A 14,710-nucleotide genomic window follows, 5' to 3' on the forward strand; every position below is an offset into this window, starting at 1 on the left:
CACTTTCAAGCACAGATTTCAGCAAAGGGTTCTCGACTCCACTGCTTCAGGTGCTCTTCAATCCCTGTCTGAGACTCAAAGCCAACCCAACTGAGAGGGGACGTATGCTTGCCAATTGCTATCAAGCTTTTTAATTACTAATCTTATTAACAGGCACATAGTGAAGTAGGAATGCTGGTAAATAGATTATAGACATGCATACAGAGAACTATAAAATGGGCGTTTTTGGGTGAATAGTTGCTTGGCTTTCAACTTGCATTTCTGGGAAGGATCTGAATGTAGGTTATTTGGCTGTGTGCTGGGGTGATGCTGAAAACAGAAAACATTTTAGGCTGCACATGGCAGAAATGACTTAGAAAGCTGGAAAATCCTCATTACTAAAGGTTAGCCACCAACATGTGATGTGCTCCTTTGGGAGAAGTGTGCATGGATCAAGGAGATAGTAGACCATTTCCCATTTACTAATTAATGAGACAGGTCTCCACACAATAAGGCAGTGGTTCCCAACCTGTGGCTGGGGGCCAAAAGTGGCCTGCAGGGGTTTTCAAAGTGGCCCACGGCTCCCCTCCCGCTGGATGCAAAAGGGAGTCACTGCCTAAAGACCCAGATGGAGCACATTGCCACGGGGCTAAAAGACCGCTGTAAGCTCCTTGCTGCAGCCAAGGGGATGGGAGATGAGCGCTCCCCTCCCCCTGGTTATAGCAGGGAACACAGCAAAGCGTTCCTCCTAGATCCATAGGCGCTGGGGTCCCTGCTGGAGCCAGAGGGAGGGGAGCACTGATCTCCCATCCCCTGGCTGCAGAAGGGAACCACTGCCTAGGGACCCAGGTGGAAGGCATAGGGTTACAGGACACATTCGATTTCCCTGCTGCAGCCAAGGGGATGGGAGATCAGTGAGGAGGGAGGCAGCCTCCCTGCTGAACTCCTGTCTGGCTGCGGGGGGGGGGGGCACCTGCTGGCAGAGGCTGGTGGCCCTTCAGGGTTGTAAAAATGATATCTGTGGCCCTCGAGCCAAAAAGGTTGGGAACCACTGCAGTAAGGGTTTGTTTAAATATGCACATTTGTCAGCCTCCAAGGTGAAAATGACTTTACTGAAATGTGCGAATGCCTATCCTAACCTAGTTCAGGTTACAGCCGCTCAGGTCTGGTGGCCTATGTGAAATCAGCTAGGTGGTCTCCTAGCGGACAAGAGTCCACATCACATCGCTCCGTGAAGAACTGGCTCCTGTCTCGCAGGCCAAACTTTCACATACTTCTCAAAGTTTTGTCTCAGCAACAGGTCCTCGGTAGTCCCGATTGCTCTTATCTTTCTGTATTTATCTTATTGCCCATTGGTTTGAGCAAGAATCTGGTCCATATATATAAACTGTATACTAATTATATGTTAATTAATATGAATGGCATATTAATTAACTGCGTTGTTTTAAATATGTGAGGGTGGGATCTAGGCATTTAAAAGTGGGTTCTCCCTCCTTCACATTATGTAGACCAACACCACCAATCTCTTTTCCCTATACAACAAAGCAGGTGAGAACTTGCAGCAAACTTGAATTTGTCAGTGCTATAAAGGCATGGACTCTGGTGTTAGATGGAGGCATAAGGCCACAGAAATGCCCTCTCTGATCTGTTTAGAGTTAGATGCTTTGCATGCCTCCTCAGCTTTCATGGGTGGGCTATAGCACCTACGGCCCACAGAAAATGTTTTGAATGCTTAATATATAACTTGAGAGCACCTCATACACCTAGGGGTACCTCTCTTTGCCATCTTTGGCATAGGAGGAAGAAAGAATATTTCTTGGTTTCTTTAACAAAAAATAAAAAATTGAATTAATGCCATGCCAGCTGTGAGGACAATGCTGCCTGAAAGAAAAGTTTGGCAGTGGACCTCATCAGAGAAAGCTCCCACCTTTAAAAACTCACCTGCAAGAGGTGGTAGCTATGGGGAGCACCATTTTACGGACCGGTGGGTGTACATGCTGAGATTCAAAGGTTGTGCTCTATGATTCAGGGGGAGTGTAATTAGGGTAATTGCCCTATACAAAAGCTGAATGGCAGGATGTTTCCTGAACATGCTGAGAGCATATTGGACTTTTAGCTTGGACATTCTTATGTCCATGATGAGACCCAGCTGGATAAATTCAGCTACGTTTCATTTGCTCTAATGTGATCGTTAATTTGTGGAAGTTGCCTGGCAACTAGGTTAAATTATTTTTGCTGACTTTCTTTTCTAGGCTTCAGCAGAGCGTTAATCAACTCGAGTGTCCATTTTTGTTTAAGTGACTTCTTTCAAATACAAGGCTGCTAGCTTGAACCTGTCTGGCATGGGTGGAGGATGGGATCTAGCAATGGCAGAGGTCAAGATAGTGGTGAGGTCATGATAGTAGGTGGTCTGACACAAGGTTAATCTGGCCTGCAGGGCATGATCCGTTTCAGTGCTAGTCCCTCCTTTCTGCTGCATAGGCATGAGGAACAGCACCAAGGGTGGGAAGGCTATTGCCGAGACATTAGCCCGCTTGGACAGAGTTTGGTCATTACCTTGGATCCCTGGTCTTGATACCCGGAGAGAGGCTACAGAACACTTTCTTGTTGGTTCCAGGTACAAGAGGTCAATCGCTGACAATGAATGAGGATACTTCCGGACCTAGGCTCCACTCGCTTAATCTAACTTCTGCCGACTAAGACAGTCTGCGTGGGTGTTCATCTCCCCTTCGATGTGAGAATAGGGAAATGTTTCTCTGCCCTGGACAGGAAAAATTGAGCTTCTTGCTGGAGTAGGAGTGATTTTATTCTTCCTAATTTATTTATGAAGCCCCATCTGCTGTGCTGACACAACCAGGATGAGTCTGCTGTCTCTGGTTTGAGTGGTGCTTGGAGACGTCAGTAAATCACCCTGAGTGGCAGCCAGCTGATTCTGAGCTCACTCTCCTTCTGGTACCCCGTCTCTGGATTGTCTCAAGCCCTGAATGCAACCCCTTCTCTCTAGCTGGTGTCTGGTGTAATGATCATCCTACCTGATTCACTAATGGGAGATTTCACAAAAATCTATGTCTTCATTAGATGGAGTGGAGAACAGACTATGGGATCTTGATATCTGCTAATGGCTGTGATAGGGTGAGATGTGGAAGAGATGATACATTAATGGATAGATTTATATGAGCTGTGTTCACTGAAATGTGTCTCTGCATGACATCAGCATTCCTGATAGACTAATAGAAACTGGATTTTTGTATCTCAGCACTGCTTGTTTTCTGGCACATCTTCATCTTCTGTTAGCATTCTTCTGAGAGGACAGCCTTGTAGCTGACAGAATCCATGCTCTCTGCTAGGTCAATTATTAACTTCCTCAGATCTATATGGCTTTTTTTATGTTTATCGTGAATCCAAGATGCTCCAAAAACGATTTTGCTCTCAGTGAATCCATTTTTTTCTCCCTCTGTACAGAACCCCATTCAACAGAATTGTCAAGAAGGGGATAGGCGTGAATTCCCTCCTTCCATAAAGCCACTATTACCATGATCCTGGAAAAGATCCAGAGAGCATTAGCAGGATGAATGGTAATGAAAAAGTTGCTATCCATAATATGCAAAGCAGACTCTGATTTGGCTTTCTGAAAAGTTTTCCACCAGAATACGAAGAGTGCCAGAGGCTGATTTGTTTGGGTGTCCACCCTCAATGAGGGAAGCCCCAGATGCTGCAGTGCTACTCCAAGTGAGAATTGGAGGGCATGCCTGGATGCACGTGTACAGAAAAAGGCTGTCAGAGACATTTCTCAGAGAGAAGCCGTTAGGCCATGAAGTATTTTACATTTTTGAGAGGGATCATATCCGCTGTAGCATCCACCTTTGCTTCCTTGTACAAAGCACGAGGAGGCTGCAGGAGACTTTAGAATGCCGGATGACGCCTCATGATTCTTCCCGGTAAAAAAATTCCCTCCTTTGGATACACTGAGCCCATCCACTACCAGGGACAATAACTTCATCTATAGTACCTTTGGCAGTGACATCAACTTGGACTCGGACCTGTGAACATTGACAGAAACTTCCCAGCCTTATAAAACAAGGGGAAATTAAGAGGGCTGGAAAGAAGTAAGTGGTGGGCTGAGAAGCCCCTTAAATTCTGCCTGTTCTTCTGCCTCTGGCCTGCTCACTTGCTCTCTCTTTCGTCCCTCTACAGCCGGCTTCTGGGGAGAGGATGAGGAGGTGGTGGGGCATGGCAAACACTAGCAGCAGCTAGAGACATTAGCTTGATCGGCAGGGCATGACAACTTCCAGTGGCAGCTGGGGGTGTTATCCTGATCAGTGGGTCATGGCAATCCTCAGCGGCAGTATCTGAGGACGTGAGCCTGGTGCTTTCCCTGTCTTTTGGGTGCGGATGAAAATCCTATTTCTCTCTTACGAGCATGAGGAGGGAGATAGGAGGAGCTATAATTTATCTAGGGCAGCTGCAAAGCCCCTGAGCACAGGTTCAGAGCACCCTGAACGAGTCAATCGTTTGCTTTTTAAATGATATGCACACCTGATAGTAGCCCTCCTCCTTCGAAGAATTCCTTTTTTCTTCCTTTCTCTCTCCCCCTCCTCCCCCCTTTGCCAGTTAGTGCTACCCTCCTGCACCAGGAGGCAGGCGGAAATCAAGCTTAGGGATCACTCCAATAATATGTCAAGTCATTAGGGCTCTCCCTGCCCTCAGAGCTGGGCTCCATCGTGCCTCCTCCCACTCTAAGATCTGATTCTGAGTCTCTCAAGGGCAGGGCTAGGATGGACTCCTTGGAAGACTGGCTTGCCCAGGATGGGAGGCCCCAAGCGAGGCACTACATCTCTATATTGCATGTGGTGCACATGGGTCAGATGGGTCTGAGTTTCTCCTTGAAGCCCCTGACTGGGATAGCAGTAGGTATATCCTAGGAGTCTGCTATAGAGGGTGGCAGCAGTGGAGAGGGAGTTGAAGACACTTTACCTCCCTCTCTGGTGTTAGCAGCGTTTGGTGCAGTGGCCAGATGTCCTCTAGCTATGGCCCAAGCAGGGGAGATGGCTGGCGGTGTGGGCTCTCATGATATCCCTCTAGCTCGCTGCCTTTCAGGGATCACTCACCTCATGGAGATGTGGGAGGGCAAACCATGTGCCACAGGAGAGCTTTTCCAATCTCATCTATATCCTTTTCTGCCCAGGGAAAAGCAGGTTCAAGATCACCCTGCCGGGACATCAGCTGCTGAGACTGTGCCAGTCCTGCCTGGCTCCTTCCTTGCCAGAGGGAGAAGGCGGCTCAGGGGATTCTTGCCTAGACTGGGCTGTAAAGGTGAGACTACATTCTGCCAAGAGCCCAAGCGAGATATGCAGTAAGGAGAGGTGGCGCAGGAGCCTTTGGCTTTTTCAGCCTAGCTTTCTCCCCAACCTAGTAGGGGAAAATCTCCTACAGAGGCAAACAACAGTTTTGCCAACCCCAAGCATTCAAAAATCATGAGTCAACCCCCCCAAAATCATGAGAATGACTTAAAAATCATGGTATTTTTGGAAACGCTAAAATTTGGGTTGTTTCCTTCTGAGGTTTGAGTCTTCACGGTGAACTCAGGTCACGTTTTTCAGGCTTTTCCTCTGCAACCATGAGAGCTGGAAACGTACCATTTAAAAAAAAACAAAAAAAACCCTGAGATTCTCAGCCTCTTGTGAAATCACTGGACTCCATGAGCTGGGGCTGGAAGAAAACCATTAAATATCACAAGACTTGTGATTAAATTGTAAAAGTTGACACAGAGTCACAACCCTGCGCCAAAGCTGGGATTTAGATGGCTAAATAATTAGTCATAGATTTGAGATAAAAGGTTGAAATTTTTCCTCAGAAAAGCTCTGCAGTGGGGGGATCTGGTTAAGGAACTTAAGGGAGCAAGGCATTCCTCTGCTGCCAGCTATTGGCAGGTAACTAGCAGGTCTGATTCTGCCCCCAAGCTGCCAGAAAACTGGAGGACCCACAATGGAAGGATTTGTGGTCCTTAGCACAATGACAAAAACATTGTGTAACATTGCTGTGCACTTTAAAACAATTACTGGCTCCTTCACCCCAGCAGTGGTTGCATTTCAGGGAGAGATGTAATGATTTAGGAATGGTTGGTATCAATCTGTTAAGTTCGTAAAGTGTTTTGGTGTCCATTAGGAATGTCATATAAATGCAAGGAACCATAATTATGATATCAAATAACAATCCTCTGAATATTTTTGGAGTGCATTTTAATGCTCACAGAAAAGAAGGCTGACACTGGATAGGCTCTGATATACTCAGAGCTTCCCCAGAACAACGCTCAATGCTCAATGTTCCTAACCTGAAAGCCCCCTACTATTCAAGTCCTGGGTTTCATCGGAGCAGAATAGTTGCTGCAAAGAAGATCTATACAACACTGAACACCACTGAAAATATTTTATGCATTGTGAACCTGTATTCTGCTAAAAAAAAAAAATCTAAAGCCCTATTTTTAGTGAAATATGCCACCATTATTAACCTAACATGCATGCTTTCATCAGTAGCTACCAATATATTTAATTGTTCTGTCATAAAAAATGTAGCCAATTATTTATCAACACATCTCTCTGCATGTTCTGTTAAAGGCCAGACTTATAAATAATTAATAGCTGTTAATAACTCAAGACTAGAATGTCCGTAAAAACAGGGAAAGCGTTACCAGCATATGTGCTAATGGTCAAGCTTCTGTCGGAATAGATTACTACTGTTGCTGAATATGGGAGAATAATTCAAGTTAAATATTTCCTTTGATTCTAGATCACTCCACTACACTTAGCGTTAATTTACTAATGGGTTCAGGAGGCCAAGGCAAGGAAGTGTGGCCAGGCCAGGCCAGGAAGTTTGATTGACTCATCAATTCAGTTTGTTGCATTTTACATTTCACTTGTTCTCTCATAAATCACCTGGATTGTGAGTCACCATGGGCCAGACTTTTACTGTAGTTAGGTGGTAAGTGGGATTTTCAAAACACGGAGGGGCCTACACACAGCTTTTTAAAGGTCATTGGGAGGCAGGTGGTTAGTCACTTGTGACAATCTCACTAGGCACCTATCTGCCTTCAACTACCTTTGAAAATCTGGTTTATGTTTCTATGCTTTCCATAGGACACATACTGATATCTATATCAAGATCTTGAAATAACAAGAGAAGTAGTGTAACTGGGAGTTTGTTTGAGAGACTTGATCAGCTCTGGGGTTGAACTCAGTGTATATGTCTAAAGATTTTTAAAAGGTGAAGTTGAAGGTATATCCATTTGAAAGGATTTCGGGATCTGAAATATACAACAGCTAAGATCATTGTCATGTCAGCACATGCCTTACAATCTGATTTGTAGAGAACACTCCTCAAACCGCCAGCAAATGCTCCCTGGCTTTGGAAAGTATTCTCTAGCTAGCTGGTATTTTTTTTCGTTGGTGTTCTTTTGGACACTTAACTTTCCTGTTTGAAATCTGCAAATTGTCAGCATGTTTTAATTATTGACAATGTAAATAAGCAATCTAAGGGCTTGTCTACATAGAGTTGTTCCAGAATAGCTATTGTGCTTTAAATTCACACCTTACCTTATTCCAAATTAACTTTCAAGTGTAGACAAGACCTTCATTTTCCATTAGAAGCAGCAGTTGGTTTCCAAAATTCTTCAAATACAGGATTGTACATCACAATCAGAAGGTTATTTGGAAGCTCTGGAGGAAAGAGGTGGGTATATTTGAAGCGGGGATCTGCTAAGAGCTGGTCTACACTTTGAAAGTTAATTCGGATTAAGGTAGGGTATGAGTTTAAAGCACAATAATTATTCCTGAATAACTCCAGGTGTGGACACATTTATTCTATTAAGACAGTTACTAACCTTCTGTAACTGTTGTTCTTCAAGATGTGTTGCTCATGTAGATTCCAATTAGGTGTGTGCACGCCTCGTGCATGGTTGCCGGAAGCCTTTTCCCCCAGTAGTATCTGTAGGGTCAGCTCTGGAGTCCCCTGGAGTTGTGCATCAATAGCGCTCCATATAAAGGCCTGCCGACCCTCTGCCCCATTGGTGACCGTGATGGCCTCTCTCACGGCGGAGAGGCCGAGGCTGGCCTATTGGCATTTTAACAATGGTGTCCTTCCAGGAGTTCTGGCTGGCCTGGCGGGGGCAGAGGGCTGGCCTTTCCCTCGGCGCGGTGCTGGTGGGACGTGGGGAAGGTGTGTGCCCAGCTCTTCTGCCACAACTACACTCAGAGGGCCAGCCAGCAGAGGGATGTGTGGATAGAGTTGCTGGAGTGGGAGGTCTTAGAGATGGAGAGGCGTCTTGCTGCCGGACTCGAGAATCCATCCCTCTGTGGAGCGTGCTGGGAGAAGTGGGAGGAGCTCCAGGCCCTCAAAGACCTTCAGGCTCGGGGCACCTTTGTTCGATCCCGTATCCGTCTCCTTTGGGAGATGGATCACAGTTCCCGCTTCTTCTACGCCCTGGAGAAAGAAAGGGGGGCCAAAAAGCATGTCACCTGACTTCTACCAGAGGATGGCACCCCTATCACGGATCCAGCAGAGATGCGTGAAAGGGCCAGGGCCTTTTACTCTAGCCTCTTCGCCCCGGATCCGACCAAAGCCACCACCTGCAAGGTGCTCTGGAACGAACTCCCCATGGTCAGCGCGGGCGATCGGGACCGGTTGGAGCTCTCTCTCACTCTGGCCGAGTGAAGCCCTCCATCTCATGCCCATGAATAAATCTTGGGGCATGGATGGGCTGACCATGGAGTTCTACCGCACGTTCTGCGACGTCCTTGGCCTGGACCTCGCCATCGTCTGGGCTGAGTCCGAAGGCAGCGGAGTGCTCCCTCTCTCATGCAAGAGAGCCATGCTTGCCCTGCTGCCCAAGAAGGGGGACCTCCGTGACCTTCGGAACTGGTGTCCCGTCTCGCTCCTCAGCACGGACTATAAAATCATAGCCAAGGTCATCTCACTGAGGCTGGGGTCCGTGCTGCAGGATGTGGTCCATCCCGACCAGACCTACGCTGTCCCGGGCTGTACCATCTTTGACAACCTCTATTTGGTCTGGGACTTCTTGGAGCTTGGATGTAGGGATGGTCTGTCGTTCGCCCTCCTGGCCCTGGACCAGGAGAAGGCATTCGACAGGATGGACCACGGGTATCTCCTGAGCACCCTGCAGGCCATCGGCTTTGGGCCCCATTTCCTGGGCTTCCTCCAGGTGCTGTACGCCTCTGCAGAGTGTCTGGTCAGGCTCACCTGGACCCTGACCAAATAGGTCAGCTTCAGGTGAAGAGTGCGTCAAGGCTGTCCACTGTCAGGCCAGCTGTGCACTCTGGCCATCGAGCCCTTCCTCTGTCTCCTCTGCAGGTGGTTGATGGGGTTGGTGCTCTGTGAGCCAGAGCTGAGTCTGGTCCTGTCAGCATACGCCGACGATGTACTCCTCGCGGTCCAGGACCCGGGCGACCTGGAGCGGTTGGAGGCCTGCCTGGTCGTCTATTCGGCAGCCTCCTCTACCTGGGTCAACTAGGTCAAGAGCTCTGGCCTGATGGTAGGGGCCAGGTGGTGGATGAGCTCCCTCCCACCCATGCTTCAAGCCATCCGGTGGAGTGCGGGTCCATTTGGGGAAGGGCACTGGTGCTCAACTAGCTAGTCCTGTCTATGCTCTGGCACCGGCTCAACACTCTGATCCCACCCCCGAGGTTCCTGGCCCACCTCCAGAAGACAATTCTGGAGTTCTTCTGGCCAAGACTGCACTGGGTCTCTGCAGGGATCCTGAGTCTCCCCCTGGAGGAAGGAGCGCAGGGCCTGTGCTGCCTCCGCAGCCAGGTCCACACCTTCCATCTCCAAGCCCTGCAGAGACTCCTTTATAGTGCAGGTAGTCTGGTGTGGAGCCACTTGACGCACACCTCCCCCCGCCACCACCTCCGAGGGCTCCGATACGACCGGCAGCTCCTTTATCTCCATCCAAGAGGTCTTCCATGAGACCTCTCCGAGCTGCCAGTCTTCTACCAGGACCTCCTCTGGACCTGGAGGCTGGTCTCTGCCTCCAGGTCCATTGTGGTCACTGAGTGGGAGGACCTCCTCGTGGAACCCCTGCTACACAACCCCCAAGTCTGTGTGCAGATGGCGGAGAACCTCTCGGTACGACGGAGGCTGGTCCTGACAGGCGTCACCAGGATTGGAGATCTCCTGAACTACGACCGTGGGGACTGGGTGGATACCCAGGCAGTGGCTTGGTGCATGGGTCTCTCCATCCTTCGAATCCCCCAGCACATACTCCAGGAGATGAGAGCAGCCTTGCCTCCTGCGGCTCGGGTTTACCTCGAGCGGGTCCTGCGAGAGGGCGCTCCCCACCCTCCCTCAGCCCTCCAGTGCTTTTCATCGGGTCCCAGATCCATGTGGCCCCCCGGCCACCCTCTCCCCACGCACCGAGCTGGCTGCTAGACTTGCAGCTGGTCCGTTTCTGAACCACGCCCAGGACCATCTGTACACGCTCATGCTCCACACCCTCCATTTCCTTGCTCTCGTATCTCGCCCAGACACCAAATGGTGGGACCTGATACCACCTATGGAGGGCGAGGACCCCCAGTGGGCCAGTCTTTACTCCACCCAGACCCTGCGGCTTGCTGGGGACATCAGTTGGCAGCTTCTTCACGGAGTCATGAGCATGGGCATGTACTTGGCGTGGTTCACCCCTCGCCCCGACACCTGCCCCTTCTGCGGCATGAGGGAGACCCCAGCATAAGTCTACCTCGAGTGCACCAGGCTGCAGCCCCTGTTCCAGCTCCTCCAGAACCTCCTGCTGAGGTTCTGGCTGCACCTGTTCCTCTATGCACACCCCACAAAGTCATGGGACCTCCTCCTAGTCCTGGCCAAGGTGCCAACTACAAGACCAGGGAGAGGAGGTTGGCTGAGGGGGCGCTCTGCAACTGTCGGGCCTATTTCCATTCCTCCATCCATTCACGCATCTGGGCAGAGTTCCTCTGGGCTGCGTCCGCTGGATACCTTCTGGGAGCAATGGGTGCTGTCTGGGGTTCTCTGCTTGGTGCTCCCTTCTGGTTCCCTCCGTTTGACCCTTTGACCTTCACGCCCTTTCCTGTTTTCTCATTAGTTGTTCCCCAAAATCAATTGAGTCCCCGGTCCAGTGGCTCCTTCCCTTAGGTTCGGGGAGGGGCCTTTAGCAGTGGGTGGGCTTGTGCCCACCCACTTCCCAGATCTCAAATAGTAGCACTCTCTGGTAGCCATCTAGTCTGACCCTGTCACACTCCTTTACGCCCCGATGGTTTTGGCGTGGGCAAGTGATCCGTCTGACATCGTGCGTCTCTTCCTGGGGACAGGTGAATGGGCGCGGGGCCGAGCTCGCGTGATTCTCGGTGCTGGCAACTCCTTACGGTGCTGAAGGTCTCGAGTACTTGAGTCCTTCCTCAGCACAGGGTCACAGACAGAGGCTGGGGCACTTCTGACGCCGATGCGCTGGGTGCTGGCTCTGACTGGCTTGGAGATGATTGAAGGGCTTCCGCCATAAGGAGAAACTTCAACCTCTGGCTCTGTTCCCTCTGGGTGTGAGGGCACAATCCCCTGCAGATTTTGCACCGGTCTTTCTGATGTGCCTCCCCAAGACACTTAAGACACGTGGAGTGCAGGTCACTCTTTGGCATAGGCTTCTTGCACTCCTTGCATGGTTTGAATCCAGAGGGCTGAGGCATGCCCCGGTCCCCGGATGAACAGACTGATCCCTGTCTAAATTACCTTACTAACTGTTCTTACTTGCTTACGATTAACGCTAATTGAACTATTTATAGGTATGAAGTAATTGAATCACTGGGGAAAAGGAGACACTTGCTGCGCGAGAGGCGATGGATTCCAGCCAACCATCACACGCGGTGAGAAGAAACTGAGGAGACAGAGGGTCGGCAGGCCCTTATATAGAGCGCTATGGACGTGCGACTCCAGGGGCTCCAGAGCCGACCATAGGGGTACTACTGGGGGAAAAGCCTTCTGGTAACCGTGCACAAGGCACGCACACATCTAATTGGAATAGACATGAGCAAGCACTTGAAGAATAATAGTTCCTTTGTTCCAGTTCAGTGTAATCCAGACTCTAATTCTGGAATAAGATTGTCCACATGGAGTTATTCAGGAAAAATTTCCAGAATAGCTATTCCTGTATAACTCCATTAATAGATAAGCCCTAACTTCAGCCTGCATTTCTATTTCAATTTTAGCAGGTGTGAAGACTCTCTTGCCCTCACTTCCCTCCAGCACGTCTACAAATGCTGAGAGCGACTCTTAGTGAGTCATTCACCACTTATACTATGCAGGCTTTATTATTGCTGACGATGCATGAGACAGACAGAACCTAGGTCGGCTTTCAAGCCGTAGGTGGACTTTTCAAGAATACAATTAGAAAAGTAATCTTTTAAAATGAGCACAATGGCTGTGGAAATCAGAGCGGTGCAATGACTAGGAATCCTATAATGCCATTTATACCGAACCACTTTTCAGATTCAAGCTTCACTGTCAGAAAAACGTACAGATAACTTCTAGTTAGCTATTTCAAACCAATTGGACTTCCTGCCCCCTTTACAATAATTAACTTGTGGTCGTGCTGAAGGGATTCTTCTATATTGTGTACTTAGCTTCCTTTTAACCTAAGGCTTTCTTGTTTACTCAAAATGACACACCCTCTTCTCATGGTCACCCAGACACAGCAATTGAGGAGATCTGTATTTATACCTGATTTTTTTCTATATGGATGCTGCCCTTTAATACACTATATATTTTAATTGAATTAGGAAGGCTGAATTAGCAGCCTCCTGCTGTACTATCCATTGGACTTCTATATTCCGGCTCCATGATTTACTGAAGAGACTGTGACTACTGAAAACGCTATTTTTTCATTTTTATTTAACTAATAGTAGGGATCACTTAATTTTTTCTTTAATTATCTGTCTATTAAACAATGTGACCTATGTATTACAAGCATTTACAGGACTATCTAAGCACTACCTAGGGAAATTCAGACTGATTTGTACAGGCAACTAGGACAGAATGACATGTAACCATCCACAGGTGAGCAGATCCTAGGAAGATAATAGGTGTTTGGATCTAACATTGGATGTTTTTGCTGACTCATGCTTCCAGGTGGGTCTTATTAACCCCAGCCAGGGCATAAGGCAGGGAATAAGGCTTTTCTGTGATGCTCCAGGAACAAGGACTGGGTAAGAGGAGAACTTACAGGGAAAACCCTGAGCACTACCAAACTTAGTCAGAAATTTTAGGCTGATGCTTATGCCCTATTTGCTATCAACAGAGTCTAAACCCAGGACTGTCAGCGGGCTAGTTCTGTGCTTAGAGCAAGGTGGGAACTCTGCCTTTTTCCAAGTGCTTTTAAGTAGTAACTTTTACTTGCTTAGACACATTCACTTTCAAATTATACTAGTCGGTTGCATTTATTTAATATATTTTAGAAGGGCTGCTTTTCTAGAAAGGCTGGCCTCTTAGGAAGTTTAACTGGCTGAAGCAATGAGATAATTTGCCTTCACTAACCATAACAGTAAAAATTACTCTGCTGTAGTTTTGCAGTAGTTGGTGTCACTCAGGAGCCAGTAGTGGTCCTTTACAATTATGTAGACACACAGAGGAACCCTGAAAAAAACACCTGTTAGTGGGTATTTTAGGAGGATAAAATAGGTGGTTAAGTGAGAGAGCACCGTGGACCCTCAAAGACAAGTTTTACGGGATATGGCCACTATGGCCCAATTCAACAATCCTTACGTGATTAGTTCTACTGAATGCCATGGGAATACATCCCGTGTCAGGCAGTGTACTCATTCCTCCTTGTGTTATGAAACAGTTATGCATAAGAGAAAAACAGACCGTGGGAAATTTTATGAACACACTGGGAGGTGCAGGGAACATACCCATTAACATGTTAGCATCCAGCATGACCTCTGCGTTTATTAATGACCAACTGCTGAACTCAAATTATGTCCTACTGTGTTGCTGGTTGTTGATTCTATCATCGCTACTGGAGGTGAAGCTGAGCTGCCTGAATTTTGCTCTTGTGGAAACATGCTTCACTTCCCAAGCAGAAAAGCAGCTTAAGAGATTTGATTTCTTCCGATCAGTGGATTATGGAGAAATGCTGTGATTATTTTTCTTCCAGGTGCAGCTAGGTAATTAACACCTCAAATGGAAGAAATGTGTGGTGTTTATCAGAAGAGTAATTAATTTCCAAAGAGAAAAGTGCAACTGGGATGCTCATTTAGAGAAAGCAGTCTCTTTGGATAAGTTCAGAAATACAAATTCATGCATTAAAGTTAATTTCCAGCTCTGTGTTCCCACTTCAATGTAACATGCACATTGTGTACTGACCCATGGATTTTTGCACAACCATGTTAATACCAGCCCAGGGGTAGCTGTATTAAGAGCTCCATTTAGTTTTGAATGCAGCAATCCAACCTAGCAACACAAGCCAACAAAAGCACATCACCCTAGATTTCGCAGTCTGCATTGGCTCCATGACATACTTGAATCAAAATCATTATTTTGGCCCTGCTATTCAGCATTCTCTAAGCTTTGCTGAGGTTATCTGAAGAGTCTCTGTACATGACCAACTGACTTCAGTGGTACTTAAGCACATGCTTAATTGCTTTGTCAAATCAGCGTCAAAGGGTAGGGCTGTCAAATGATCACCAACTCTAGTTATCTGGGCTGAGTCAATTGCCCAACT

General features: G+C 47.9%; 1 long non-coding RNA gene across 3 annotated transcripts; it reads left to right on the forward strand.

The window, feature by feature from the left end:
• Nucleotides 1–3,508: 3,508 nt before the first annotated feature.
• LOC137162038 (uncharacterized) lies at nt 3,509–14,492 on the forward strand. Of its 3 annotated transcripts, none has more exons than XR_010922247.1 (3): nt 3,509–4,085; nt 5,165–5,292; nt 14,144–14,492. It is a non-coding gene; the product is annotated as an uncharacterized lncRNA (long non-coding RNA). The 3 variants fall into 3 exon arrangements; XR_010922249.1 differs by lacking the exon at nt 14,144–14,492 and adding an exon at nt 11,778–11,897; XR_010922248.1 differs by lacking the exon at nt 14,144–14,492 and adding an exon at nt 6,766–6,875.
• The last annotated feature ends 218 nt before the right edge of the window (nt 14,493–14,710 follow it).

The sequence above is a fragment of the Emydura macquarii genome, unplaced genomic scaffold (assembly GCF_026122565.2).
Source record: "Emydura macquarii macquarii isolate MOO-44397 ecotype Brisbane River unplaced genomic scaffold, CSIRO-AGI_Emac_v2 contig_2422, whole genome shotgun sequence".
Classification (NCBI taxonomy): Eukaryota; Metazoa; Chordata; order Testudines; family Chelidae; genus Emydura; species Emydura macquarii.